Source organism: Egretta garzetta, unplaced genomic scaffold (genome assembly GCF_000687185.1).
Source record: "Egretta garzetta isolate BGI_Z169 unplaced genomic scaffold, ASM68718v1 scaffold340, whole genome shotgun sequence".
Lineage (NCBI taxonomy): Eukaryota > Metazoa > Chordata > Aves > Pelecaniformes > Ardeidae > Egretta > Egretta garzetta.
The window spans coordinates 2,636,990-2,664,604 of record NW_009258377.1 but is presented as its reverse complement, the minus strand read 5'-3'; the positions used below and the strand labels follow the sequence as shown (position 1 = coordinate 2,664,604).

The 27,615-nt window shown below is 38.7% G+C and overlaps 1 protein-coding gene across 3 annotated transcripts in view; it reads right to left on the bottom strand.

Moving 5' to 3' along the window:
• PLAG1 (PLAG1 zinc finger) overlaps positions 1-27,576 on the bottom strand; it is a 48,128-nt gene extending 20,552 nt beyond the window's left edge. For 2 of the 3 annotated variants that reach the window (XM_035895716.1, XM_009640380.2), the window contains exon 1: positions 894-22,858. The gene's annotated coding sequence lies outside the window, so the exon portion shown is untranslated. Of the gene's footprint in view, positions 1-893; positions 22,859-27,283 lie in introns of those variants that run through there. The other variant, XM_035895728.1, reaches the window with a different exon arrangement.
• Between the last annotated feature and the right edge of the window lie 39 nt (positions 27,577-27,615).

The following is a 27,615-nucleotide window of genomic DNA, read 5'->3' as shown; positions in this document are numbered from 1 at the left end:
GTATAGGCAGCAGCAGAAGGAAACAGTGTCCCATGTAACGCCATCCGTCCTCTACATCTGTGCATCCCCACAAAGGCACGGTTCCCTCCAGTCTTCAAACTCTCTTCCCTTGCTCCCATGTGAGGAGCTGAGCTCCAGGGAACATGGAGGTGAGCCGTGCCATGGCTCTGGCTCAGCTGGGATGGTGGTGCTCCTTGCTGTGTATGGCTGGGCTGGGCTGCTTCGCGCCTTCCCTGCTGCCCACTCCCCTGCAGGCAGGGAGCAGGCAGCGTGCTCTGTGGTGACATCAACACCAAAAGCAGGGTCACCCCTCTCCTAGAGATCTTCAGGCTTCCCAAATAGGACAAGGTAGCTATGGGACCGAGCTGCAAAGACTTGGGCAGCGAAGATAACTTGATGCCACTCCTCATGGGACAGATCTCTCACACAGAGGGTAGAGCGCACAGAGAAGAGGGGAAGGAAAAGACATGGAGGTACAAGGGAGCTGACAGTAAAGTTTCTGAGAAGTCCTTCAGTATAGCAGGACTGATAACTAGGCAAGGGCAGCTGAGTGAAGACTGAACAGAATTTGCTGTATTTGACATGCAAAATTTTGGGGTGGGGGATATCAACAGTGAAGGTTGTTACTCTGGGTGAGAGGGTAAGAGAAATTAAGAGATGTAGGGACAGTGGCTGGAGTGCAGAAGTTTGGAGGTGGCCAGTGAGTGACAGTGCATCTGGGTGGATGAGGAGCCCACAGCAAATAAATATAACAAGAGTCTCATCTAAGCTTGAGAATGGCTAAGTTAAATGGCAAGGGGAATGCTGCCACCTGAGACAGAGAGCTCCACTCCAGAAAAAGTAGTTTAAACCCTCCTGTGAAGTTATTGTGCAATTGGGCATGCAATACTTACTGGATCGGCTTCCTCCTCCAGCCTCTGCAGGATCCTGTAGCTGTTTCTTGGGTATTGTTCACATCTGATGAGTCACAGTGCTTGCAGCAGGCCCAGGCCCAGCTGGACACTATGGCATAGGTGAGGCTACTGACCTTTATTTGCTGGGTTTTTACCCTGTTACCTCGGGCCTCTGCTGTGGCACTGTGCACCATCCCAGGGTGGGGGGGTTGGGGAATAAGTCACTCTTGGATTCAGTGGAAATGTCACTTGCAAAACCACAGCCCAGAGCACGTATGAGGGCACTGATCAAGAATCCTGTTGTGTTTCTTTGTCTTCTGCTACATCCTTTGTAGTCCTTTGTGTTGATTCATCCCCGAGGCCAGGTCCAGGTGTGCTCTCTCGCTTTCGTGTATGTGGGCAGAGACCTGTACCTGTCCATCCCATAACAATTTGTATCCAAGTAGGGTCAGACATACATGAACCGGAGGCCACCAGAGCCTTGGCAGACTCTTCAGAACTAATCAATTGTTACAACCATCTTTCTAACAACCCCCACCACAAAAAGCAGCACTCTTGGCTACCTGCCAACACCTATGGAGCATTTACCTCCAGTCAGGACAATCCTGGAGTAAAGGAGGACACGGGTAGTGAAGCACGTGGAAGAAATACAAACTCCAGCACATTATAAGCAATGAACCCAAAGAAACCTTAGAGTGGAAACTAACTCACTGCAACAAGCATTTACTGCACTTACTGCAGTAAGTAGTCCTGTTTGATATAACTTTTAGAATTAAGTACAGCATGGACACATGATGCTGTAAGAGGAACTGAAGTGTGTTCAAGGTAACACCCTACTGTGGACTAAGCCACAGTAAATTGTTTTTGTTAATTATTTCCCAGTGATCAGCGGCCTAGACATTCTTTCTCACTACCTCCATTTTAAGGTTCACAAAGGGACAATTCTACCTATTATCTGCTTGAGTGAATCCTATGTTTCTACACTTAGAAAAGCAAACCAGAAGTAAAATAGGAAAATGCAGTAAATTTTGCATGCAGTTTCTGTTTGTTAGGGCAAATCTTTTTTTCAACATACGGGAAGAATATCATGCAGCAGGTAAAAAAAATCCACACAATAGAATATTCCTCATCCTTTGCTTTTTAAGAGACTAATAGATAAAACAAACGGGTTTGAGCAACTGTAGTAACTGTTTTCAAGCATATCTTCTCTAAGCCACTGGGATGCCAAAAGAACGGGTCCGGTGGACATACATTTCAGATCTGCTAAGTCCTGGTCCCATCTCTCTCACGTACCCCTGTGCAATTTTGAGCAAATGCAGCTCCTATCTACTGCATCTCAGATAGTGCATTTTTATCAACCTCCAATCCTTGCTTAAACAAAGAAACACACCCACTTAACTAAATCCAGCCTACCTCTCTGTTCAGTATGCCCTTCTCTTGCAACCTGACCCGACCATCCCTAGTTTCTAATGAGCAGCCCTAGCCACTCCGCTCTTGCAGATACCCCACCGTCCATCAGCATTCGCAGCACCATGCTCCTCCTTCAAAGGTTTCACTGCTCTAATGGCAAAACCTGAGGAATCACTTCAGCTCCTCGCCGCAAAAGCCTATAGGTCACTGTGCACTGCAAATCAAGTGTTTGAGCTTTCTACTAGATACGCAGACTGTTCTTTATTTACAAAGGCCTGGATGTTAAGAAGCCACCACTACAAACAGGAGTAGTATTTATTTACAGATATTATTAGCAATTTACAAGAAAATGTAATAAACAGGTCACATATGAACAGCTGAAGCACTGAGTGGCTAACTGGATATTTCAGCTATCTTAATTAACTTCAGTATTGCATCAAATGCTGTAACAGAGAGACAGATCACTAATGCCAAGTTAGTCATTTTCAGTAACAGTTCTCATGGAATTTTTTCCTTCTAAATAATCAAAACAATTGGTCATTGGGCCTTATAAGGAAAAGTGCCATACCAAACAGTATTTCATAAAATACAGCTGTTTTAACTTCACGGTTCCCTCCAGCATATCTGCAGCACCTGAATTTTGGGGCTGCAATTTTTATGGTTTTTTTTTAAACAAGATTACAAGATAAAACTATTAAAATAATTAGCAGTAGAGTAACTTGCTCAGATGGTTTCATCTGTTCTTACGACAGTGAGAGACGTTCAATAAAACCACAGCATAGCAAATTTTAAACTAATAATATACTATAGTATAGCATACTATATTTTGTAACAGCAAACTATTAGCCTGTGAGATTTACTGCCAGAAGGTAACATACAGGTAGACAGACAAGACTTACACAGGTAATTGTATCATCCAGAATTATAGCACGATTTCAAGAGGGCTTCAGAAAAAAATACTAACCCTCTTTTTTTCAGGACAAAATCCAAACCAGCAGAGACGTAAAAAAGAGAGGAACTTCCCCTCTGTGTCTTACAGTTATACCACCCCTTGAAACATCTGATAGCAGCTAGTATCAAGACAAAATACAGGACTAGACAGAACAGTAGTCAGAATTCCTGTGTCATATCAGATCTAGAGAGGATAACACTTTTGTGAACTCCAAACAGCAGCCTCCCATCTCTCCAGAGCATCTTTTGAAACATGCAGTTGAGCTTGCCTCAAGTATAGCAAAGTATATGTTTTAAGACCTCGGGCACTGGGATACCTGCCAAGTCACAACAAATATGTATACATAATCTAATCTACTTAAATTTTGAGTGGAAACTCTGTGCCCTTTAGATATATCCCTCAAGGCTACGAATAGCATACTTGTTGGACAGGATGAAGTTTCCCTGTGTAAGTAATAACTGAGCTCTTCTGGCATCTAACCACTCCTCCCAGCTTCTTCCAAAACCAAAGATTGGGGAGGGAGGAGTCATGACGATGAAGGTGAGGAGGTTTGGAGATAGGGGCAAAAGGAGATTAAAGGAAGAGGAAGCAGAGACAAATTATAGGTGGATTAGAACAACAAGGTGCTCTCAATAGAACAGTTACAAGAAACCAATCTCTTCCCCCTGTTCCGCCCCCCCCGCCCTTATCTGGCAGGTGACAAGTTGGTAAAAAAATCCCCAAAACAGAGAATCCCGTGAAGAGGAGAAGGGGGCCTAAAAAGTGAAATGAAGCAAAGCAGAGGCAAAGCAGCAGTGTCAAGAAATTGCAAGGCAACACTCACTGTCCAACAGATTTGAATACAGAGAGGATTATTCACAGCCTTGGTATGGTCACCTTTTCTTAGGAAAAAGTGGCAAGAAAGCATGCCAATGAAATCCTTGCGAGCCTGTACAGGCTTCTACAGCTAAAAATAAAATTAACAAAACAAAAATCAAAACAGTTTAGAATACACATGAATGTAAACAACAGGGGCATATTTTGACAGCACAAAGCAGTAGTTAAATAACTGTGCTGACTTCTAAAATGAGGGAATATTACTGTTTTTCTTTAAAAGCAGGTGACTATTGGGTTTGAAATTTCATACCGCACTTGTTTCTATGACCTATGAACTTTCTGTTAAGAAAAGCTAAACAACTGGATAAATTTTAATAAGAGATCTTTGCATTTGGACTCTAGAAGAAAAATTTCACTAGCAGCCTTACTTCCTACCACTAACCAATCTCTTAAAATATAATATTTACTAATCCTTTAAAATACTTGGTCTAATTGCACACAATAATGGACAGACTTATCTGAAGCAGATCTAGTGTGGTCTACACTACTTGTTTTAGCAGGATTTTTTTCTTTACTTCTAAGAGATAATGTTACAACTACAAATTTCAAACTGCAACTGCCCTGCTTACCCAAATCTGAGTAAAAGAGGGCAGGCAAGGGAGATGTGGAGACTCGTGGCCGTGCCATCAGCGTTTGGAACTGCACAAACGAGCAGTCTTTACGAAAAAATAAATACTTGTGAACACGAAGCATGGATTCATGACCAGCTAACGCTGGGTAATACAGTCTGACAGCACGGCACCCACCCAAGCTTTCTATCATTAAGAACACATGAAAAAGTAACACATAGGAACTTGGCTGTAGAAATTACATTTCTTTCCGGACTCCTATCATATCACAGAAATCTGCTGGAGTAAAGAAAGGTATGCATCCCCTTCTCCTGCAGAGAGAGCTGGAAGCTCATCTTACTAAACCACACTTGTTAGATATCATCGACCACACACAACACACTTATTTCTGACTTGTAGCGATGATAATCTTCCATCCCTCTCCCGAAACATATCACATTCTCCCAGCCCCGTCAGTTAGCACAAGCTGCCACCAGGACTAGTGCTGGAGGGAAACATCTGCTAAAGGGCCGGGTACAAAATTATCAAAAAGAGTTAGGGTTATGTGAAGTAATGGCTAAGAAAAACGACGCAATGCTACCATAGCAGGTACAACGTCCTGATGATTTCAACATTTCCCTTTCTGAAATAATTAGTTTCCTTATCAAAGCAGGGGGGTACTTGCAGAGGAGCCTGTATCCCAAATGGGAACATGAGATGTCAGGCATCTGTATTTCAGTCCCATCATTACCACAGTTGTCACCAAAACTTTAAGGTTCTTAGCCAAAATGCTGTATTTGCAAAGACGAGGGCTGATACTTCCTTTGAATTACAGGCACCACAGAAACCAGCACTGTTGGGGTTTTTTTGGTTTGTTTGTTTTTTTTTTAAAAAAAAACAAACAACAAAACCAACACAAAACAAAACACTGAGGAATCACTCAGCATGGATATAGCTATGGTACAGATAATTGCTGCCAGTTAACCTCAAGGCCTGATCCCTCATCAGATTTGATAGCTGCTTTGGCAAGCAGCTTCAGCAGTTACCTTCTCATCTCTGGATGATGAATCCCAAAAGCAAAGCAGCCATCTCCAGAATTAGGTAACTTCACCTAAGCAAGTGCCCTGTTTACTGGGTTGACCATAGGCAGAGGCAACCATGCCCAGCCAACACTCCGAGCTGGCTGGACACAAGCCACCTCCTCGCTGGAGGCCAGGCTGTGTGGCAAAAGCAGTGCCAGGCTCAAGTGCTCAGGAGCAGCTCAGAGGCAGGGGGTAACAGCTCTGACACAGCACCTTGGCTAACGCTTTGGGATTGGAGATGGACACGTCTGTCCAGCTGTCATGTTGAACAGAGCACAGGACAGCACTCTGTCAGCCTGTCCAGAGCTCAGTTATTTTGAGCGTGCCTCCACACTGAAACAGTTCAAGGTACGGCGCTTCTTCCTCTCTCCCTTTCCTTCTCGCACTGGTGCTTGTCTGGCCACACAATGTACCGGACAGCTAAACCAGTCATATTAACCCTAGAGAGATAAAATGTCAAATTAACCTTACAGAAAAAATGCCAACCATTTCTGTGCAGTCTAAGTCTTTGGTCGTCTTAGTGCCAGCACAAGAGGAGGCAGAGAAGAGCCATTTCAGGCACAGGGATGAGCAGGCTGGGATTCCCACAACTCTAGCCCAAACTGCAAATCACTGAGAAACTGCACCCACAGATTTCCTATGGTGTCTTGGCACTAACCAGATTGAGCAGCTGTTCTGAGTCAGGAACGGCAGAAATTTCAGCACCCTGCTAAACAAGGGGATTTGGCACAGTCTCCATCTTGCAGACCCAACATCCAAGACGACGGTGAGGGGAACCAACCTGGCAGAACAGACTGAGCACAAACAGACTAATGGAGTACCGTGGCACTGTGAGATGCTGTCACCTTAGCAGGGGTGATGAGAGGTGCTAAATTACTAAGTTCATTTTATTGGCAGTGCATGCATTTCCTTGAATAAACTTGGTCAGAACGAAGTCTACCAAACATCTACAGTCACAACAGAGAGAAGCACTGGGGAACCGTTTCAACTCACTATTCTCACTACAATGAAAATAAGGTAGAAGTTTACAGTCCTCTGCACCAGAGATGGCTACCAACCACAGAGACCAACACAGGGGCTTCTGAAAGGTGAATTTAAAGAAGTATCTACCATACTTATATAACATTACCTTTCATATTGAAATTCCATCTTCTGATTTAACAGGAAGCATGGCTGCCATGTGATGAGATGGAAGAGTCTCAGAACAGCATCAAATCCAAATAAGTACTTTTTGCCTCATTTCAATATTGAGGAAAGATGAAGAAAAGTTACCTGGACACACAATTTGCTCTTGCTTGGAGCATGTTTTCAAAGAAAGTATGAAAACATAAAGGTAAAGAGAAAATCAAATAAAACGTAACACAATTTTAAAAAGTTGAACCATGTCAAACATCCAATTTTTCTTCAACATGACAAAATAATCTTTATATAAGGGAAGCACAACAGTTCTAGTCTCACTCAGTAAGAAATCTGATATACTACCACTTGAGCAGTAGTTTGTTGAGCTGAGAAGAGAGGGGTTAGTTCAAGAATAGTATGGCAGGAAAAGCAGCAGATCAAGAAGAGATGACAACAGATTTCTTTCTGAAAGGTGGAAGGATGTTATTTATGGACTTCTGCCAAGATTAGTCTTCAGTATTTTTGATTCAACATTTTCATTTAGAATTTTTTTATGCCTTTAAGTGAGCACTACCAAAACATGTGGAAAATACAAAACTAGGGGGTACCAGAAGTACAGTGCAGACTGAAACAACACAAAAGAAAAAACTGCAACAAATCTTAAGGACAGCTGCAACAGAAACGAGATGAAAAGTAACAACAAAGGACAGAGTAATGCACTTAGCGACTAGCAGTTTCTGCTTAGAAGTGACAACTCATTAGTTGGAAGTAGCAGAGAAGGAAAAAGTTTGTCTATAACCACCCTATAAGCAGCTAGTAAAAGTCACTTAAGAGAGCTGGTTCAGAAGAAAGAAAATATAGTGATTCAAAAAAGCATCTGTATTTCCAGTGCAGAAAGGGACATACAGATGCCACTATAGCGGATTCCCAAGATCTTGCTGGGAACACCATGTATAAATCTGGTAATACATATTCACAAAAACTTTATTTGGGATAGCACAACAAAACACCTTACAAAAAAAAAGGCTCAGTAAGTACACCAATGAGACAATCAGCGGGGCTGGCATAAAGAATAAGTGTAAGCTTATAATAAGTAATTTTAGGCTGGAAATGAAAAAGGTTCCTAGCCAACAAAACACTGTCTTTAAGTTTACATGTCAGAAGATAGGGATGTGAAGAGAGGAAAAAGTGCAACTAGGACCTATATAGGTTCACAGACAGGGTTTCTGTGACAGCAAGGCATTTGGCTCAGCCAGGCTGATTTTTTCCAGTTCTGGGTCCCTGAATTCTCATCGGAACACAGTGATGGTCCTAGCAGGTCAGAGCAGAAGCCCATCCAGTCCAGCATCCTTGCTCCAGTAACAGCAGATCATGAGGAAGGCAAGCGTGTAGTATTTTGGGAAAGTACCACCATTTGTGACTTAGGGACTTCCTGTGCCAGACAGATTTAATAGTCCTCTTTTCCACTAATTTGGCAGTCCCCTATTGTGCCCATGTAAGTTGTTTTACTCAGAACATTCCACAGCAAGGAGTTCCACAGCTTAAGTTTGCATTTTATTCACAACAGCTTTCTTTTAGCTTGTTCTGAACCCAACTCCCACTGTTTCTCTTTCCTCTCAGTTAATAATTTTTCTCATCCTTCATCCCGTCTCTGGCACTCATGATTCCTTTATGATCCCGTCTGTGATATGAAACCTCTATTCTATTCTCCCTTTTGTAGTCTCTTACCAGGCTGAAAAGCCTAAGCCTACTCAGGCCTTCCTCGCATGGAAGCTGTTTCACTACTTTGTTTATATTCATCATCTTGTCTTGTATTTTCTCCCATCTTTTGTACAGTATTCAGGAGACGGAAACACCACAGTTTGCTGCCTGTTTCATTTCTTTCCTAACAATTCCCAATGTCCACCAAAGTACTACAGATATTAAGCTTGACACCTACATTAGGCATGTCAGCACAAACTTGAATAACAACGGGGCAGTGGGGGGGACGTGAACAAACACAACATATTGGTGAAGAGGTAACGCAACTTTCAGAAAAGGAAATCAAGCTCTACGAAGCAAATGGAGTTCTCTGAAAGAATCAATAAACATGTATAAGGGAGATGCAACTGAACGGCATGCAGGTATAACTGCACTGAAGTGGCTAGAGACTGACAGACAAAGCTGAACAGGCTGGTAGTTACTGCCTCTTCCAAAAAAAGAGCTGGAGCTGTGAAATGAAATGACAAAGACACAGGCTCAAAAAGGAAATGTACCTGTTCTTCACACGTTCCTGCTCTGGAACTCCTTGCAACAGGGTTTTTATAGACACTTAAGAGTTTACAAAGGCTCAAAAGGTCACAGGAAAAAAGTTCATGGAAAGAGTACAGTGAGGGTTAGTAAATACAAACCGACCATGTCTGGCTCAGGAAGCCTTTGACAAGCAAATTATTGAAGGTCAGGAGAACACCCTGGGAAAGCTATCCCTACATGCTCGCCCTGCTTCTGTGCCTTTCACCCCACCTTTGGTCTTACCACTGTCAGAAACAGAACACCAGGCTTTGATATGCACACAAGTGTAATTATTCTTACTGAATAAAATGCAAACACAATTTGATCAGCATTTATCAGGTTGATTAAAAGTAGTATTTGTCATCTTGGGCCTTGATTGGGCTGGTAAGACCAGTGATGACAGTTCTCTAACAACCCTTGATTTGAAAGCAGGAAAAACCCTCAGTTAATTTACACAAGAATCAACGCTGCTGTCAGTAGGTACAAATGCTAACTCAAATCCAGCATATTTTGCTATTGGCAGAATGAGTAGGATCACATTTCACCACGCTGCCAAACACTTGCAATTGTAAGACAAACTCCTCTACACCAGACAACTTATGACTTTGCCGAACTGCCATTGTTTGGGTTGAAATTTTACAATTTAGTGTCTGCTTCAGCATTTTGTTTCTTCACTTTTTATTCATTCAAAACAGTAACCCTTATTTTTTTGAAATGGCTCTAATGTAAAAAAAGTTTTGTCTGTGTCAAAAGATTCTGGCAGACTTTTCCTACTTTTCCTTTTCTTAGAGTTTTGAACCCCTGTACTTTGGGATGGAGACTTGAAATCCGACGGGGATAGTGGTAGAGCTGTCATTCCCGTAAACTCTATGCAAATTTGGCCACTTTCTTGATTACTTATTCCACAAGCCCTTTAGTCATTCAGAAACCAATCTTTTGAATACGATAACTGAATACTGTCCTAGAGAACTCAGATTCTACTAGAGATCTCTGTGTCACTTAAATTGAACACTACAGGAGAGGTCATTAATTTTCCAGGTCCTTGGCATAGGTCTACAAGGAGTGATTTGCAGAAATACTTAGTGCCTGCAGCTGCAGTGGAAGGCAGTGAAAGCTGTGTTCTAAACAGATTATGAAGACGATGATTTTGAAAAATGTGTGCTTGTAATCTCAAAACAGGTTCTCCCAAAAATTTCTGCCACAGAAACTTGATTCTTAAAAAATAAAAACCTCAGAAAAAACACAAGAGCCATTTACTTTATTCTCACTCTGCAATTTACTCTGTAAATGCACTGCAGGCTCTCCTGCTTTGGTATCAAGGTGCTTACAGTACAAGTCTCATGATGCAGGTGGGGCAAGTAGTGTCTCTCCATCACAAGAGTCAGAAACAATGTGCAAGCAGCTAGGTATTTCACGAGGGTATGGACTGTGGCTGTAGAGCAGGATTTCTCGAAGTATCCAGAGCCTGAAGCAAAACATCAAACGTGCTAGAGAGCATACCAGAACTCTGTATAAATATGTTCCATTGTCAAGATCCATGCATAAGTTTCCAGCCAGCAAACTGGCTTGTGAGCTCCCATCTGCAGGATACATACAGCTCTGAAAACTAGCATCCTACTGGGTATTTGCCTTCAGTGATCCAGGGCCTTTAAAGCAGGATAGCATAGGAGCACCCACGGCAATGACTGAGAGGAACATAATTTGGCTTTGTGTAAATGAGGGACAGCTGAATTTACTATTTTGTTTAAAAACAGCAGTGTCAGCCACTGTTGTTAAATTAACATACAAAATTAAACAGGGTGCATATATGAAACCGCAAGTACTTTAACTGCTTTTTCCCCTTGCCTTTCCACATGTCTCAGTTCTCCTCCTTAGAGTAACACTGTAAGCTTGTCAGGGGAAGGACAGATGCCTGCTGTTTTCCTTTTCAGCCTCTAGTACACTGAATCCTAAAAATGGATGCTACTTTTTTTTTTTAAGACATGAACAAAGCAACACAACTCCGAAAGCCTCCTTTAGTTCTATTTATTCTTACGCGGTCATCAGTGCTTAGAAACAAACATTCTTCCTGTCTACTGCTCTCCTGTGAAAGACCACAGTATCTATAGTTACTGGAGAAGAGCGCTTCAGTTATCTAGGCTCCGATCCTTCCCGTGCTTTACTTTGCAGCCTGCCCCAGAAGGCTTGCTTTCTCAGAGGATATCAGAACCAAGATTTCTCTCTGTCCAAAGACAGCTACTGAAATTCTCTCTCGTCACTGGGAAGCTTGTCATTTCTTAGAAGAACCAAATACCAGGATCGCATCTGAAACTGAAGAGCTAGAGATTCACTTCTGATCAACTTACAACTTCCAGCCAACTTGCCAGGCCTCCCCTGGTGCAAGGAAAGCAGTGACACTGCAACTCTAGCCCTAAGAAAAGCTGCCAGAGAGTACAGGCTGAGCTTTTTAAAAAACAGCTACCAGCTTCCCCCAAGCCATTTTTTCTTCTTAGTTGTAGGTCTTCCTGTCAAAGAAAAGCATATTGGGCAGGTGGCACACACTACCAGAGTAACACTGCGAAACTCTCACCAGGACAGACATAGCATCAGAAACAGCACCTCAACTTCCTTCAAAATATCCATGATTTTCTAACAGTCCTAAGAAGCAAACACCATGATAATTCCCCATCCTAAGAATGCAATGCCATTAAGGAACAGGGGGAAAAGGACTATATCAAGCAACAATCTTTCCTGTTCCTTTCTTAAACCATGCCTGCTTGCAAGAGGCAATCTCACACAAACACAAAATATTTTTGGCTGATCTTGCTGGGCTGTTTCTCCTTGGCCTTTTGGAAATCAAATTTATTAAAGAAAATACTGTATTTTTGGCTAGGGGTTGCTTAAGAGCTTTCCTCCTTAGAATCCCTGGGAAGGTACTTCCCTCTTTGGTTCAGTGGAGCAGCACAAATTTGTGGCTAAGAAATCTTGGGTGTAATTCTGAAAGGAACAAACAAACAAGCCAAAGTCCAGGTTCACACAAATATCCTCTCAGGACAGTTGTTTATTTTATAGAATTCTTCCAGCTGTGCAAAAGGTGCTCTAAATAAACAGAACATGTTGCAGAAGAAAAGGAAGCAGCTCAAGACAACCTGCACTACAGCAGAGTTCTTCCCTGGGGGGGTTAGAAGTCAGAGCCCAAGAAGATGGTGTGGCACACATAGCACAGGGCAGCAAGATCCAGGACCTAAAGCTCTGTTGGCAGATGGACATTTCTGATGGCTCATCTCAAAGAATGTGTTAAGAACAGCACAAAAGAATCCACTGAAGCCTTCAAGCAGTCGGAGGATCGACATATTTTACAGGTATACGCTTGGCCACAATCTGTTAGTGCTTTGTCTATAAGCTACCTATCAATACACAAGTATCCCTCTGTTTCTTACAGCTCCTATGTCACAGAGCACCATCAGACTAAGCGGTGCAGAAATAAGAACACAGCCATTTTTCTTTTGCAACTGATGAGTAATATGTGACTGAAAAATGATGAAAGAAGAGTAGAAAAGCAATCTGGTACAGGAAAATGGTACATTAGAAAAAGTAGTAACAAAACATTCAGAGGAGGATGAATCAAAGCAAAAAACAAACTGAACATTTCCTATAAATCAAAGATTTCAAAATATTAAACAGTAAGAGACTTGATTATGAAGAAATCTAAACACATGCAAAAATAAAAGGGCCAGGTCAACAAGGTGTTTTGAAGTATTATTAAAATGATGGTCCACCTTGAGAAGATAGTTTTCAGATGCACTGACAATTCTGGACAACCTTATTTTATGCTCTCCATTTTTTCTTAGAGATATAAATGAAAACTAGTGTTGAGGAAAACTGCACAAACTTGGAATAAACATGAAAGAGTAGCAAGATGGGAAACAAGTCATTACTAGACAGGCAAAGAGAGAAAGCAGAAACCCAGAAAACCTGAAAGCAGAATAACAAACAAACAGTTTAATCTTTCTGAGGGCAGCGGGACGCAGTGATGATGGCTAGGAACACACACTCTTCTGGTCCTCTTTTACTATAAGTAATTTATCATGGGCTTGACCTCTCATCTGTCTGGGCATTTTAAATATAAAAGCTCCTCTTCAGTAAATACATTCTCATCTTTAAAACATAATTATGGTCTGAAAGTTGACACTATAAATAGCACTAAGGAGCTTCATATTCATGTCTTCTTGGTTTCTGTATCAATTTACTCGATTGCAACAGTCAAGCTTATGTCTTCTGGTCCTCCAGACTGAAATGAGTTCTTATGAGGGTTAGTCCTAAAGAGGTGTTTGACAGGGTGACAGTTTTGAGTTTACATCCATAAATAATAGTTGAAATGTCAATGTGCAACTGTAAATACATCTATATAAAGGAGAAAGCATTCACAAATGTTTAGCAACTTTTTTAAGAAAAGCAAGTATCTGAGTTAAAAGAAAAACTCAACACATTAGATTAGGGAAACAAACAAAAAAAAAAAATACATATTCCACTAATCCATACTGGCATGCCAGGAAAACTTAAAGACAATTTGGAACAAACTTCCCAAATTCTTACAATTAGGAAATACATGATGAATAACATCATGAATAAGTCTTCAAATTAGCAAGTGACCAAGAAGTATACACTTTGCCAATTTCAGTTCAAATCAAAATACTTCATTATACCAGCATATTTTTAGTACTTTTACAAATAAATGAGTTCTTTGGAATAAGATTCTTCACTTGCATTCTCTTTTTTCCCCTGCACTGTCAGAAACAGCCATTTCAAAATGACTTTTGCAAATCTGCAAATTGAAAGGGACAATTAACATGTAATCTCATATGAAGTTAAGAGTGTTTGAGAAAAGGACAAAAATCTCTTAAATTGAATCTTGGAAAAGTTTGGTTGTTTTTTTTTTTCTTCACTTTAACTGTGTGAAATAACTACTGCACTAACCTGATGACACACTTATTTACTATATTTTCTTATGCCCGTTATTCAGCTGTTGGCAGTAATACAACTTCATTTAGCAATAGCTTGGACCCCTCAGTAAGGGAATGTGTACGTAGTAGCTCTCTAATCTTGCTGCCCAGCTGCTAAGACAGTCACATGAGTCACTTGCTGCCTTTAGAGCAACACACACCACTTGCTGAATTTAGAGACATTCTCCATTTCTGCACTGGCCATACATATAAATTGAGTAATACCCTATCCTGGTCAGACACAAAACATTCTAGGTGGTTTTTTTGTTGTTGTTGTGGTTTTGGGTTTTTTTAAGTTTAAACCAGTGAGACAAAGAACATATTTTTTACTAATGCAGTTAACAGCCCAGCTCTACAAAGTGATTTATGTACCAGTTTTCAGCATTACCGTTTTCACTCCAGTTAGGATAACTCCAGGAATCAGTTCAAATGTAGGTAACTTCATCTAACTGTTCAGTGAAAATCTAGCCCTGGAAGAATGAAGAACACTATCTGCCAGGATGATTTGGTATACAGCTTTGGAACAAAACACTTTACAATTCCTTCCTTATCAGGATTTTAAACTGTGACTGGAACACCACCTTATTCAACAGACTATTAAAAACAATTCACGTAAAGACTGGCACAGTTAGTTCCATGCAGCACTTTGGTCTACCGATACATAAAACTCCTTGTTGAAAATACTTTATTGATTAACATAATCTATAGGCACTACGTAGGAAGTGCTATCACATACAGACAGCCCACAGCTTTACAGCAAAACACTGTGAGGATAATCTTCTTTGGACTGTCACTGCATCCTCAGTGTAGGCCCTGTGATGTTTCATTTTACCCTGTATCACATACTGTCGTCTTTCCCATATTCTCCCTGCACCTCATTATGGCACTATTCTTTGCAGACGGTTGTATATGGTAGTGATCAACAACACAATGTATTAGGCTCTGGTCATATGTGTTCATAGACTACCGGCGTAACAAAAACATACTTCAAGGTACAGGGCTAATGCCACCAAAACCGAGGAGTCTTTCAAATGATATGAAACGCACTTCTCCAGTTCAAAAATACATTGGCCCAAATTGCAAAAGGTGTTTTAGTGTGCCTAAAGAAGAAAGCAGCATGTCAAACCTTACCTAACTCTATTAGTTTCAAGTACAGCCAAGCTTGCCTTAAAATGGTCTTTAGAGACTTCTTGCCAGTAGGAAATCACAGTAGGCAATGTCCCAGCTCACCAGTTGAGCAGCAGCACTCTTTCGACTTAAACACTCTCATCTGTCAGATAACATTAAATAGAGCTCCATAACTAGCCACAATAGAGTATCAAGTAGTACAGCTAACTAAACTTTTCACCCATGTTGTACCATTCTATATTAGCATTTGTAAAAATAAATGAAAATGGTTATTTCTAACCTGTTTCAGCAAACTTTGCACTGTAATTCAGCTAAGTACAAGCAAATTCCTTGTACTGGTATTTAATACCTAAAAATTCTAGTCACTGATGTGCACAGTGGCAGTCAACCTACAGTCAAATTTCAGCTAACATACACACACATATATCTACTGTTCTTACAAGTAACATCTAAGATTTCTGAAGTCAAAAGATAAAGCAGAACTGTATTTTTCTGTTGTATTTTTCACACTTTACAGAATTTTCTGCCAAGTCAGTATTGCTGTTTCCCATGTTTGTGTGACTCTTTACACAGCAACAGTATACAGTTACAATAACTGAATGAGGACAATACAACTTCAGAAAACAAGGTGACAGAGGAACATGGGGCAAGACTGGCAACTGAAACTACTAATCCAGATGAATCTCAGAGTCCCCAATCCAGCTGGCATAAATTCTCATCCTCCTTTACTCTATCTTCTCCATAATCAGTACATTACCCTATTCAGGTATTTGGCTATCACAATATAATATTCCACATCAAAATTAGGAATTGCTGTACACCCCCCCCGCCCCAAGAAAAGGTTTTTGCATATGCCATTTTAAATCAACAATTTGTCCGAATAACCAGAATGCCTTAAAGCAGGCCAAACCATGCTGACATATAAAACAATTCTTGGAAAAAAGGCTGCAATTTGATAATGCATGTATTATGCTTTCTATTAAAGAAGGCTCTCTCCTTAAGAGTTCAAGTTTATGGGTATATTTCTGTGATAACCTGAAACCTTTCACATGGACTCTAGTAAGAGGTAGCTGCCTGGAATAAAAACATTGCCTACAGAATGATGTATGATGGCTTAGTGGATTAGCATGTTAAAAACATAATCTCTTTTAACACAGCTATTTTTAAGTGGTCTTAAAAAAAAGTATAAAATGTTAATTCTGTTTTCCAATAAACATAACTTTTGATGTGCTGTGTCAGAGATGTTATGCATAATAATCACAGCAGGAGTACAATGCTATTTGTATTTGCTTGGAGGAAAAAGCATGAGCACAATACTGCGCAAATAACAAGAAAAAAAATCACGGAGCACAATTTAATTAAAGGCAAATACACCAGAGGGAAATAGTAATTCTGACAAAACAAAACACTTGTTTTCCTAGGTACAATCAATGTTACTAGAAGGTGAACTCCAAAGCCATATAACGTTTATATTTAGGTTTTATAATATACATTTCCAACACTGGACTAAAATACTGTGTGCTACTAAGCCACTAACATATCACTTTTCTATGTATCACTTTTAATTCTGAATTCAAACCCACAAAACCAACAAACTCACTAACCTTAGAAAGCACTTTATCATGCACTAACTGAATACAATAGAAGAGTTTTGTGTTTGTACAGCTCCTAGAAATAATCATGGCAGAGTTCTGAATAGCTATGCATGTCTAGGTACCCAACATTTTACCTCAATAAAAGAGTTACGGATGTATGTGGACACAAGCTAATTTTGGGTTTGCTTTGATCAAGTTCTGATGGTTTTGTTACTGAAAACTACATTCTTCTAAATTTACATTATGTATTATTTTCATAAATATATTACTACAAAACACATTCCCTTACTGAGGGATCCAGGCTATAGCTAAATGAATCTCCCATGACATCTAAGTGTTATTTACTTGCTTGAAAAATATCATCAGAGTAGTATCGTAGTTATTTTTCTTTGCTTTCAGACAGTTAAATATTTTTTCCAAGATCTTTAGTAAAAGGATTTTTGTCCTTTTCAAACACTCTAACTTCATATGAGGTTACATCAATTGCCCTTTCAAGTTGACAGACTTGTAAAAATCATCCTGAAGTGTCCATTTCTGATACTGCAGGAAAAAATGAAAATGTCAGTGAGTGAAGGAAGGATCTTATTCCAAATAATCAATTTATCTGTAAAAGCCAGAGTAAAGCAGTTCCCTGTTCACACTGTAGAAACGGACCGATCCTTCACTGCAGGTCTGCTCCTTCCACATTCAGGACATTGCAGTTCCATCATTAAGCAGCATCCCCTGCTGAGAAGCACATGACTCTACTGTTCCACGATGTACCCTCAATGACCACCAGTTTCCGAATGATGCTAAAAAAGTTACTGGTTTTAACCTATAAACCCCTGAAACAGCTTGATTCTTGACGACCTGAAAGATCACTCCTTTTCATGAGTGACATCTGAAACAATCTCAAATGGATGTTACAATAATAAAAAAAAAAAAAAGATGGGGAAATACCACTCACTGCCTGAGAAGCATTTCAACTTTAACACAGATCTCTTATTCTGAGACAGGCTTAAAATGTTAGCAGTACAGACTATACAGTTACTACTGTACATTTACTAATGACCTACCTAGACTTTGATAGATGGAAATGATGATATTTGGAAAGCACAAAGCAGAGGCTGAATATCTTTGAGGTCACAGTGAAGAAGCATTGTGAGCATCCAACTGGGTTTTAATAAGCTTTGCCAGAAGAACCTAGGACATGCATTTTTATTGACTGTTTGTTCAATTTAATTTGTTTTGATTTATAGCAAAGCACTGTTGAAGAGGCCAAGGAAATTTTCAAATAATCTGGTCAAGATTAGACAGGGGGGAAAAAAAAAAAAAGGTCTCCCTCCTCCATCTACAAATTCTGTAATTCAGGCCATTTAATAACCTCGCCAGCCACTGCAACATACTCACAAAATATCAAGAAACAGACTTCTGAAACAACTGATGAATGCAACAGGTGGAGGGGGAAAAAAAAACAAACAACTTTTATCTCCACATAACCAGTCCATAAATACCCAAAGCAAAAAGATAGAATATTTGCTCTTAAGGCCTGAGATCTGCCATGCGGGGGTGGGGTGGCGTGGTGGGGTGGGTGTTTATGTATTTTTAACTATCTACAGTCTCAGATGTACCCCCAAACACAAAAATCACATTGTGAATTTACAAAGTTGCTAAGTTAACAGTTCGTTTGTAAGAGGGATACAAATACATTATTATTTCCATCCACTAGACCTCTTAACCTTCCCACAAAGGCCTAAGTTACAAGAAGTTTGGAAATATATATATTTATGTATGGATAATCTTCAGAGCACCGTCAGCAGCAAAAATGGTGGCAAATTTTTACATATATTTGGGAAGGAAGAATTAACAAATCAGTTAAGCTCTATCTTCTTCAAACTACGAGTCTTACTACCTCAATGAAACAAATGCAATTTAAGTACTACTTCACCTAACAGTTACAGAGCACTTGCAACTTGACAGCAAATTTCTGCCGGCCTTTAAGCTTTTTGGTTTCACTACCTACATAAAACCTTTGTGCTAAAACTACCACCAAATATCAAACTACCTTCTTTATGATGAAAGTCAGATGCTTAGCAGAAAGGATTATTTGACTTTCAACCACAATTCAACAGCTAAGACTATGACAGAAACAGGGGAAGTTTAGGGCATCCATGAAGTTTTTGAGGGTTTGCTCAGAGTTGAGAGGCTTTCTATGGCTTCATTCCTGATGAAAACTGGAACAAACAGCCCAATACTCAAGTACTTATTCAGACAAAACCTTTAGGGAATTCAATCTGCCTAATGAAGAATTGTGGAGTTCATCTCAAGATAACTGAATATATTATCAGTTTTGAGGTTGCAACATTACTGTGTGACTGAAATCACAAATTCATAGGATTTAAATATTTTGAAAGACTGAGGGGCAGTGATTTAAGCCATCAGAGACCCTTCCTGACCACACCTCCCTTTTCACTCAAGGCTTGAAAAAGGATTCGGTCTCCTTTTATGTTGAGTATTTTTATTAGGCAAACTACAGAAAAATAGAAAATAATAATACATATTCAACCTCCCTAAACTAAAGCACCTTTCTACTCCAATCAAATGATCGAGTAATCAATGCAATTAAAGACTGCTTAAATGCACTTTCCTTTCAGTATAAATATTTAAGGATCATGAAGAGTAAAAAGTTTGTTTGACATGATGCATAGATAAAAACTGTACTAAAAACCAAAATGTATTACTCAAGATGGACTTAACTTACTTGTTCTCAAATACTCTGAAGTGGTCAAGTTTTCAAAAGTAAAATAGTATTATACTACAAGGGAGACCTCTAAACCCATTTTTTCCCCAAGAAGCTTATTTCATAGTTTGTAATTTCAGAAAGTGTAATCTATATTTCTGTTTGCCTTCTACAGCAATTGATGGTACAACTCTGAGTATTTCTTGTGAGAAATAGTGATACCACATTTTTGATTAATGCTGCAAGGCTGCAAAACCTGACATCTTTTCCTCATAGGCTAGTTTAACATTCATCCAGTTTGGGACTATTCCCATCATCCAAATACCACTATGATTAAGTATCCTGTTTTACTCTACACCCAATTTTTATATTTGTAGCATCATCAGCACAAGTTAATTCCACAGTTCTCCTCAGCACAATTTCTGAGAACAAAAATTATCAATGTCAACACTTAACGGGACACAAATTTATTCTAAGGGAACAAAGAGTTTTAAATAAGTGAAAGAACTGCTGGGTTCAGAAAAGAGTGTATCCAAAAGAAAAGGATACACTTGTGCAGCTAAGACAAAAAGCCTTTAAAATTACAACTGGGAAAACATTACATTTTACAAGTAATGAGAAATTAAACGAGTTTGATATAAATATTTCATATATACTTTTTAAAGCCATTTCAACACATATTAAAAACAGCCTGAATAATTAGGATAATTAACATATTATGATTCTTGGTAACTTTTTAAGTAACAAATAATGTAACTTGGTTGTTTAGGAATAGAGCTGATTTCATTGTACTGGTATGCTTATAACTCTACTTAAACACCATTTAAAATAGCATGTAGCAACACCATCCTTTGACAGATGCAATAATATTTTTATTACTTTTTCTGAAACTGATTAAAATATAGCCATAAGCTATATGTTTGTGCTGGGGTATAATTAGAAGTGGTTTAGTCTAAACACAATTCCATTCGAAAGAATTAAAGAAAACTGTCAAGTCACAGAGGAAAAAACCCCTACAGATTCAAATGAACTGGCATTTATTCTGATCAGCTATGTCTAAGCTCTTCTCTAAGCTACGTGGTTCACAGTTTCCTAGTGTCCTAGATGAAACAAATTATGTGCGTATTGACCACGATAACTTCCAGTGAACAAAATAAGCTTGAACAATGTCTACGTTTAGCTTTTAAACAGAGCACTAAATCCTAACAGGATTTTACATTTGTCTTATTTTAGTTTAATACTCACTCTTCCTAAAGTACTTGTGAGTGGAAGAGCACCAGAAACTGATAACAGGTAGCTAACACCATAAATTTATGCCTTTGTAGTGTATCATCTGATGAAAACATAAGAGCAGCTGTAGGCAACTTGTATTTTTACATATTTATATCGTATCTATACTTCCACATATTAAATACAGTCTTATTAAGCCTTGCATATAGGCAGCTGTAGTAAATGCACAATTAGTATAAATGAAAATTCCACACGTGACAGTAAGAGTTTGAAGAAACTTTACATTTACAAACTTGTAAATCTTTTATTACTAACTATACAGGCTTGATTAAAATTTAATAGTAAGCTGCCAGAATCTCTCCTTCTGCCTTTTCTTCAAAAAGGTCTCTCTTAAAAAAAAAAATTCCTATATCACAACTGATTCAAAAGACATGACATTCTCCCTGACCAGCCATATGTTTCCTTAAAATGTGTGCATGTGTGTATACCTATATTACATATAAATGTAACATTCATGACAAATACATATACCACACAATAAACAGTTTTATTAGAAGTGACAAGCACTTGGGACAGTAAAATCTGATTTGCATACACAGGGACTTTCTGCTGTTCAAACATTTAGTGCAATGAGATCTCATTATTTTAGAATCAGATGATTTGCAGGGCTTTTTAGGGAACTCATGCTCTAGTAAATCTGATGCCCTGTAGTATACAAATACATACTCAATAAATGAAGAGGGAAGATAAGCTTTCTGACATTGTCCTTGATTTTTGATTACTTGGCAATTCACAGTCTACATCTTATTTAATGAGAAATACTTCAGATTTGGCAGTCTCCAAAGTGTAATGTGACCCACAACCATAAAGAAAAGCTTTTAGGGTGAAAGTTAGTGATACGCAGTGTCAGGCTACCAGGTAAATTACCTGTACAATACATAAGTAAGTCTATGTGCAATCTGCATGTTTAAGTGATATCAAATAAAGTATTATTCACAAGAATACGGAAGAGATTATTAGTTATCCTAATTTTAGTAAAAACACAACTTTGACAAATAATTCCCTTTAAACACTTTCTAATCTGATTTCTAGGGATATTCTCCTTTGAGAGAGGAATTTAGCACATTAAGTGCAAAAGAAGATTATAGCAATTCAGTGTACTGGAACAGACACTTTTTGCATTTTTCCAAGTTCCTTTACATAGTTATTTCTTAATTGCATTTGATGGCAATTCTAGGTTTTACTTTCCTGATTCCCACTTGACTTCTCAAAGCTGATTTGAGCTATTTTACTTTGGAGTTTTGAGTTACTGTTCTGTGTGTTATAGCCACAGTTGTCTACATTCATTTATTTTATCTTTCTCAGTTTTTGGTTTTATACTAGTTCAGACCTCTTTTCTCTGTCCTTTTCTTTAAATAAATAAAATTAAATTATGCACATCAGGCCACATTCTACTTTCCTTCTGCCCCCTTGTAAGTCTGTCAAAATTGCCAGGGTTGGACACGTGTAAAATAGCCCATCACTCTGACCATATATTTTAACGTATTTGACGAGGTATCTCTGCACTCTGGACAGACAGTGAATTAGGAGAGGGACAGACGTTATTACTAAGAAAGCTATAATAGAAACCAATTTATTCCTTCAACATGAGAGCAACTATATAAACTTTCCTACTCTTCACTGTTAAGTATGTACTTATGCAGTCACCTCAAAACCGCGCTTAGTACAGTGGTTAATTTTAATGCCATGATCTTACAGCAACTGTTTACAAGACATGCAGGGTCCATTTAAATATTAACAATTTTAATATATCCTATGAGAAGGCCCATCCTTTATAACTGTTAGCACATAACTATATCTTGTTAAAAATTAAAAAAAACCCTCTGATTCTATTCATTTCTGCTAATTCATCCTTCTAAGATGAGACAATAACAGGTGAAAGCTGATACTGAAGTAAACAAAAAAATATTCTAACAAGGCAATCTAAACAAAAGTAAAGCTGAACTTGCAGTAATGGTGACCAGTTCTGTTCAATATTAGCTTTTCATAACTTACATACAATTAGAATTTTTCACATTTGATGTTTGGTGGACAACTGTTCATTTAAGATGCATTAGTAACTGCAACCTATTCAATTTCAGACAAAGGGTCACTATATTCCTTGAAAAATTAAAAATAAAATATAGGCAGCTGTATAAGTGATTATATTGAGAGTTAATCAATGTTTTATATTCAAGTTACAGTTTTGCACAATTTAAAAATCAAAATAAATTTAAGTAAATTCTAGATGCGATTTTTTGATTAGCAGGAAAAATACACAACTCTTTATTATCCAAAAGCTCAGATAAATGCAAAAAAAATCCCCTACCCTTCAGAAGTCTAAACATTTTACATTTGATCAATACAAAATGTTACTTTGTTCTAATATTTGAGTTATTTTAAAATAGTTTTTTAAGGCTACCTAAACACTTGGTAATTGGTTAAAGATGCTTAACAGTTCAGTGGACAGATACTGCACATTTCTTTCAAAAGTAATGCAAGCTAAATCCTCAGTAGTAGCTTGTATTTGCAGAATATCTCCTTGAGAGCAAGTGCTCTATCACTTTAGTGGTGGTGGCTGCAAGCACCCTTTAACTCTCCACTGATTTGAGAATGGTCTAATTGCTCTAACATATTTCACATTCTCCAGAATATCTCCCCTTGGTAAACAGATAAACTTGTTCAAGAACCCTCCCAAAAGGTATTTGCTGACAAAAACTGGTTTTAAAGATATAAGAAGATATAGATGCAAAATTTTAAAAACTTATGGTTTAGCCTATGAAATAAACCATCTCTTTTAACAAAATAACCTTGAACAGTTACAAACAGTGGTTTATTTAGAACATGAGCAGTGCCCTCTTTAACCCATTAATTTTAAAACACATGCGCTACCCTGAAAGGAGGAGACTTAAGGGCACCATTTTGGCTGACTAGCTGCAGAGAAGGACGACCATTAGAAGTGGCTGTGCTTTGTATGCGGTGCCTTTTGGAATTACACAAACTTTTTAAAAGTTTCTTAATTTAAACCTCAAAGTTCTACATTGGGAAACTTATTTTTCAGGATAATTACTAAATGAAAAAGTACACGCCAAGAGACACACTTGAACTAAGCGTTCAAGAGAAGTTGAATGCATGTCAATTTAGATTCCTGTATTTGCTGTACTGTTGTAGAATATGGTAGTTATTAACTTTTAAACAATATTGAACAGGATTGATAACTGTCTAAGAAGGATTTTAATACATTTACAGCTCCCCAGTTTACCTACAAAAAGTAGGGTAACTTTACCAACAACAGCCCATAGTATTTGTTTCCTCAGGTGTTTCAATTTTAGAAAATCTTGAAAAAATCATACTGAATCATGTATAGTACCAGAGCAACATATAATAGAGAAGATTATCTTAACTCTTAGAAGTAAGGAAGCTTTGAAAGTTACTTCTATTTTTATTAAACACCACATCATCCCTGTAAGAAGAATTCAGTTTTCTACACAAAGAGAGTAAGTTTGTAAAAACCAATCCTAAACAGCATTTATCTTCTGCTATTATTATCACCATCTGGATTATACCTTGAAATTAAACCCAGTTTAGAAGAGTATCAAATTCTGTGAGAACACCCTTTCCTCTTCCTCCTCCCCATGTCCTGAATTTTGTACTATGGTTGGATACACTGAATTTACTTTGTAACACATTACTGCAAGTCCAGAAAGATACTCCACACCATGTGCTTCTTTCATGTTGTTACTACCAGCGTCTATTTTCAGGATTACAATATGAATGATTTAGAAGCTCTTAATTACATAAAAATGTAGTAACACATTAAACACTTCATACTGATGGTCACAGGCACAGTATTTGCAGAGTTCTTAAATACTGTTCTCAGTACCATTAACTAGTTTATTAAAGCTAGTTCTGTACATCTACTACTACCTATCTACCCTCGTACATTAAAAACACCAATATGTGGTGTACTGCTATTAATTTATCAAATTTTTATGCATTTCAGGATAATAAAAAGAAGAGATCGGTGTAAGAAACATTTAGAAAGAAACTCTGAAGTATGAATTCTTGCTAACTACAAAAGGGATCTCTAAAGCATAAAAGACAGTTTTGGAAAAATGTTCAATTTCGTTCCTGTATAGAAACTGATTAATCTTTCTTCCTTAATGAGCCTTTTTTTCTAGCCTAAGAGTAGTTAATGTGATTTAATTTTCACAACTGTGAGTCACCGGAAAACTTTGAGATTTCTTCAAAAATCTCTAACCACAAGTCTATCCTAGTCAACAACTACTGTACAACAGCTTCTTTGGTCACACTTGCAGAAAAGGTAGAGATCCTTTAAGAACACATGCCATTCAACACAGAGGGCTACCACAACTGATACTCAACTTCCACAAGCTCAAATAAAACATTTGCTGAAACAGCCTCCCTACAAGTTCAGTACTCCATCTTCCCTCTCGAGAACCACATACCCGTATTCAATTTTTAATCTAGAAGCAAATACAAAGACTAGAAAAACAAGGCACATGTAAAGGAAACATCATAACTCCTCATAAAGATATCAAATTGCCATATTAAAAGGCAATGTTTTTTTTTTAAATAGGATATTTCATTGAAAATTAAAATACACAGGAGATAATAGGGACAAACGGAGCATTTCACATCATTACAGTTAAACATTTACAAGTTAAAAATTCAGCAAAAAACTGTATCAGCCAGAACCCATGCTAAAAGCATGCATGCACACACACATGCACACACATACATGAAACTAGACCGCAGTTAGGATGATTTTTCTTTTTTTAAACAAAGCCAGAGGCAATTCTTCCAAGTGATGTTATAATTACACAGCTAAGGTGTACTTGTAAAAAGCCCCTAGTTTGGCCAATTAAAACCTACAGTTATTTTCACTACTTTCAAAACCTTTTGGGACTGTTCAGAAGATTTAAGTATAGAACAAGCTCTACAGTACTTTCCAACAAACTCGGGTGTCCCCAAGAAAACTAATTTATTCAAAGTAAAAATAATGCACTTCACAACTTTTACAAAATGTCTGTGAAATTGCCCTATGCACAGAGGTCTCCTCCCAGGGAATTCACAGCTAGCAGAACAGCACTAGATTTTAGTATTAAACAACCTGAGACTATTTCATTTCAGCAACACCCATTCCAAAAAACGCTCTCCAAAACACAGCATTTTAATCAACACACCAAGAAAACTCCCCTGAAGACCTGCTACACACAAAGGAATTGCTTTGATCCAAACGAATCTGCACATTTCCCCCTATTATTCTGCCTTAATTTATCAGACCAGGGCCGATTTGATGCCTTTCCATTAAAAAAAAACAAACCAACGAACCATCCCTCTGCTAGAGGCAGAGGTGCTGCAGAGGTGATGATAACCCTAGGAAAAGAGAAGCTGTCTCTTTAAAATGCCCTGCTATGTCCCTGATCCCACGTGGAACCAACATCAGCAGCACTTTCGCATTAACTTCAACGTGAGGCGAGATGAGGCATCATTATTTTATATAAATAAAACGAGGAGGCTGCAGAATACATTCTTTGTAGGAGGCAAGCAGGTGAACTGAACGTGCCAGGGAAATCAGCAACCACCCGCAGAATAGGTGCCCTGCCCCTGAGCCCTCTCTGCTTTCCCTATGGAGCATTACCTCAACCCCACGCTACCCTGAAGAATCCAGTTTAAATAGAGGAGGGAGCCACCAGGAAAACTTGAAATTCAAAGGCAACGAAAATGCACTTTATAAACCGGAAAGGTTTACTCTTTGCCTCACACATCCTAATTAGATCAGGAAAGTGACACTACAAAGGCATTACATTCCGGTCCAAAAAAAAAAAAAAAAAAAAAAAAAAAAGAAGAAAGGAAAAAAAGACAGAGGAAAAGAAAGGAGCCCCCATCTCCAAGCCCCCTCCCCCCCAAACATACAAAAAAGCATGAAAAAAAGGAAGTTATAAAGCAGCACATACAGCATTTATCTTATCTAGGATCACTCCACATTACCCCCAAGTTATGCACTTTCTGCACTATCATCTCCCCCTACCTCTCTCTCCTGAAAGGGATTTTCACGTTTTCTCATTGTCGGTGGCGAGTTATAAGAGGCTTTTGCCTTTCCAAAGAATTCATCAACAAAAAAAAATAATAAATATTAACTCCTTGCTCCCTGAAACCTTAAAACGGTCTCAGGAAGACACGGGTTTTATTCTGTTACCTTGAGGAAGAAAAGGGGGAGCAGCCCCGATTTTTAGGTATTTTTTGGCATTTTTTTCTGATTTTTATTTTGTTATATGCCTCAGTTCTCCCTCCATTTTGGTTGTTTATGATACTGACAACAAGCTGTCCCTGCTCTCTCTCTCTCTCTCTCCGGATCTCTCCTGCTTTCAGTTAGCAAACCCCCCTCCCCAATGCAACGCGACTCAGCACTTACTTGGGTTCACACTTTTCTCTAAACACACACCGATGGGGAAGGGAAAAGCTTCTGGGCCACTCGGAGGGGGAGAGCAGGCAAATTCGTTTCTTTATTACGAAAAAAAAAACTTTTGTCCAAAAAACGACGGGAAAGGGGGGTCGAGCGCCCCAAAGTCACTCCGGATCCCCCCAAAGACGCAGCCGCCAGGTCCGGGGGACACCCCACGGGTAGCCGGGTCCACGGGGGAAATTTCTGTGCGAAATTCGGCCGGTTTGAAGCGGGGGGCGAATTTATATTAATTTTTTCCCTCATTTTTCGGCACCGCGGTCTCTAATGTCTTCCGCTCCCTC